Here is a 4,308-nt window from a genome sequence, read left to right as displayed (position 1 = left end):
TATACACACCCACTGCACACAGCCCACAGAGCCGCAGCCCCCGTATACACACCCACTGCACACAGCCCACAGAACCGTAGCCCCTGTATACACACCCACTGCGTACAGCCCATCATAGCTGCGGCCACTGTGCACACGGTTCCACCACACACAACCATGCCTTGCACACCAGTCACCAGTTAGCACAAGAATCACTGAAGGAGTTTCCACAGTACATGGTTAGTGAAGTAACTCATTCCCTGACTTTTGAACTTGCCATCCATTTGAAGAATGTCACAGAGCTGAGAAAGTGGAAGTGGGGGAGGAAAGGTATTGACAGGATCTCTTTGGAGAGACCTACTGCAACCTGAGGGTCCCCTTCTTTTGCAATGCCACAGAACTACCTCCTTCACCACAAGCCTTGAGAGTGGGGCCTGGTGGTGAAACTGAGAGCAGGTCAAAAGGGTACAGGTGGGATGCCACTCAACTCCCATCCTGACGGGCAGGGACATGGGGAGAGGCTAACCTGGAGCTGCTGCAAGTCCTTCCCAGGATGACTGGGGTCCCACTACTGAGTGGCCTGCCCAAGCCCCAGGGCTGGAAGACAGCCCCCCTAGAGAAGAGGAGCAAACTCAGCTGAAGGTGGAGAGGACCAGCTTTTTAAAAATGTAATTACATTTCCTCTCGGGGATGCTGAGGTGGGGTGATTGCTTGAGCTCAGGAGTTGGAGAACAGCCTGAACAAGAGTGAGACTCTGTCTCCAAAAATAGCCCTGCATTGAGACCGGTGCCTGTAGTCCCAGCTACCAGGGAGGCTGAGGCAAGAGGATCGCTTGAGCTGACAGTTTGAGGCTGCTGTGAGCTATGACGCCACAGCACTCTACCATGGGCAACAGAGACTGTCTCAAAAAAAAAAAATTAAGTGCATTTAACAATTTTTATAGACAGATCCCCGCTATGTTGCCAGGCTGGTCTAGAACTTCTAGAACTTCTAGGCTCATGATTCTCCTGCCTTGGCCAAGGATTACAGGTGTGAGCCATTGCACCTGACCCAGCAGGACCTTTAAACATCCCACAAAGGTGCCCACCAGATAGGCAGTTTGGCCTGGCGTCTGTGGAGCCAACTCAGGAGAGGCACAGGCCCCAGTCAGGTGAGAACTCTCCTGCCTACCCTCCCAGCTCTCCCTGAACTTGTGAGGAGGTGAGCATGGGAGAAAGAAAGCACTCACCCTTCATCCCCACAGGGAGGCCCCAGTCAGCAGTCTCGTGTGAGGACAGGCAAGGCCCTACCCCACTGGTCCTACCCTTGAACAAAGATTTAAGTGGATGGTCTCTTGGTTAGACCCTTCACACTTCTTGGTCAAGACTGTGCTTACGACTCAAAGTGACCACAGGACTATTTCTTGGGAATGAGCAAAACAGGCTGGAGTTTTCATGTAGTCTCCATCCCTTGGCAGGAAGAACATGTCCTCACTGAGTACAGGTAAAAGGAACAGCATGTGACAGAAAAGTTCATTGAAATTAAACCCCAGTGTCACCAGCAGCCCGGTTACTGTCATGTTTCCTGTTAAGTTGTTCTCTGGTTTCTGTACCTGCTCGGGGCTCTACATGTGATCACAGAGAACAATTTTACCAAGCGGGGCTTTGGTTTTCCCATTTGCACAGTGAAAGTGTCAGACAATGTCTAAAGATCCTTTGAAAATTAACATTTTTATTTGCTTTTTTGAGACAGAGTCTCAAGCTGTTGCCCTCAATAAAGTACTCTGATGTCACAGGTCACAGCAACCCCAAACTCTTGGGCTTAAGCAATTCTCTTGCCTCAGCCTCTCGAGTAGCTGGGACTACAGGCACCTGCCACAACGCCCAACTATTTTTTTTGTTGTCATTGTTGTCAATGTTTATCAAGCCTGGAAAGGTTTGTCTGCCAGTGTACGTGACTGGTGCCCTAACCACTGAGCTATGGGCACCAAGCCATGGAAATTAACGTTTTTAATCAATAAAAATCCTTCCACTGATAGCAGCCACAGCTGCCTTTGGCTTCATGTTGCTGATGGTCCTAGAGGGAGGAGCCAAACCACAGAATCCCCCAAACTGGAGATTCTGGGGAGCTAAGCGTTAACGATGGAGCTGTTTAGAGGAGCAGTGTCAGTGTCTTACTTTACTGGCATCTGCTGCACACTCAGTAAGCACTGTCTGTGTGGTTTTCAAAGTGTATTTTATTACCTGTAATTTTATTTACTTTATTATGTTGTCAAGCACAGATTTCAGGCTTGGGAGATGTACAAAAAGATGAAATAGACATCCCTAATTATTAAAAACCTGCCAAGTATAATAAGGGAGATGGACATCAATGAATAAACCAGGGCTTCATTCCAGAGGGGTCTATGATGGACTTGTGGGGAACAGGGGGTTCTGTGGGCTCCTGAAATAATGTGAATCTTTTGAGTATGTGAATAAATTTGGGAAGGAGAAGGCCAATTACTTTTCTTAGACTTCACAAAGTGCCAGTGACTCAGATAAAAATCACTGGTATAAAATTAAGTAACTGAACCTTAGAGTTAGTGGTTGAATACAGCAAATATAACAGGAGGTCTGTTCACCAAGAACCTGAGTTCAGTGGTTCCTTACTGTAAATAAGAATAGAAATATAAATAAAGGGCTATCTCAGTATGTTGCAGAATGCACCTTGTTACCTCACTTGAGGGACATTTCCCTTCTTCCCTTGCCTCCTTCCTCTTTTGGAACTGTTCCCTGTCCAGTTATGTGGCTGAAGCAGTACCTGCCCCATTCACAGGTATAATAATTTATCTTATTTGACTAGCTCTTACGGATAATAAATTAGAAAGCATGATGCAAACTAGGCTTCAAAGCATTGATACGTTGGGGCTGCCTCCTTGAGTGGCGCTTCCTGGAACCCTGCTGCGTATGGAGCGGTCAGGTTGTTCCAGCCATCCTGGGCAATGGCCCAGGCTGATGGCCTGTGGGACTTGCCAGCCCTATGAGGCCACTGTAGTTCTTCCAAACCACCTAGTACCCCAGCTGATACTGCAAATAAATAATTGTTTTAATCCACTGTTTTTCTCAGCAATAATTACTGAAACAATAATGGATTTTCTACTGCTCCCTACTCCTCTCTTCAGCTGACTCCAGCTACTTGTCCCCTCCCACCTCGTGTGCTAGATGCCTTCAGTGCTGTACTCAGTAAACAGCCTACAGCATCCATTTTTCAAATAAGCCCTTCCAAATAAAGGCACATTTAAATGTATTAAGAATATTTTCCATCAGAAGGATAGTCACTAATGGAGTCTAAATGCAGTCAAGATTTTCTTCATGTAAAACATCTGTCAAATAAATGGAGTTCTGTGACTATTCTGTGAACTGTCATTTGCATATCAGCAGAACAGGTGGTTCAGGTCATGAGCTGGTACCTGGAAATGGGCCCATCACGGGAAGTGAACTTGTATCACGATCATATTCCTCAAACAGAATCCTGCATATTTTCCCTGGTAATTATGTAAAGAACAATTCAACATGTGAAATGGAGAAAAAGTAAAGTTTTAAGAAAAACCAACTAGTTGCGAGAGACCCTTTGTGGAAGGGAAGTAAGAATTTTGTTAAATTATCAGTCATTTCTACATCCAACAAACACTGAGCACTTACCATGGACCAGGACCATTCCCAGTGCGGGAGACAGCTGTGAACAAAACAAAGTCCTGCTGTCGGGGTATGATGTGGAGACCACAGGGCGACAGCTGGGAGAGAAATCCAGCTCAGTTTGGACCAGTCAGGCTGGTAGTATCTACGCAGCATCAGAGCTGAGATGCCGAATAGGCTGAGGACACCCACCTGGGGTTTACACTGGCCAGTCTGCTCTAAGCGTCAAGGAGTCGATCACTTTAAGAACTCACAATACTGGGTGGGTGCTCACGTCTGTCATCCCAGTACGTTGGGAGGCTGAGGTGGGAAGATCAGTTGAGACCAGGAGTTCAAGATCAGCTTGTGGACCTCATCTCTACAAAAAAAATTAAAAACAGCCAGGTGTGAGGGTGTGTGCCTGTATTACCAGCTAGGCCAGGGGTCCTCAAACTATGGCCCGCAGAGGACATTTATCTGGCCTGCCGGGTGTTTTTGCTGCTGCTGCCTGTCTTGCTTAGCAGCCGACTCGTCCCGGGGCCCACAGTCCGGCCCTCCAACAGTCTGAGGGACAGTGAACTGGCTCCCTGTTTAAAAAGTTTGAGGACCCCTGAGCTAGGCTGAGGCAGGAGGATCACCTGAGCCCAGGAATGTGAAGCTGTCGTGAGCTGTGATTGTGCCACTGCACTCTAGCCTG

At 47.4% G+C, this 4,308-nt stretch overlaps 1 protein-coding gene across 2 annotated transcripts in view; it reads right to left on the bottom strand.

Annotated features, from left to right (window-relative positions):
- Positions 1-3,957, bottom strand: part of NINL (ninein like) — a 76,617-nt gene extending 72,660 nt beyond the window's left edge. For both annotated transcript variants that reach the window (XM_023507672.1, XM_023507673.1), the window contains exon 1: positions 3,825-3,957. The gene's annotated coding sequence lies outside the window, so the exon portion shown is untranslated. The remainder of the gene's footprint in view (positions 1-3,824) is intronic.
- Positions 3,958-4,308: the final 351 nt, after the last annotated feature.

Source organism: Otolemur garnettii, unplaced genomic scaffold (genome assembly GCF_000181295.1).
Source record: "Otolemur garnettii isolate 467f Iridium unplaced genomic scaffold, OtoGar3 scaffold00197, whole genome shotgun sequence".
Lineage (NCBI taxonomy): Eukaryota > Metazoa > Chordata > Mammalia > Primates > Galagidae > Otolemur > Otolemur garnettii.
The sequence above is the reverse complement of the archived record's forward strand: the minus strand, read 5'-3'. Positions and strand labels throughout refer to the sequence as shown.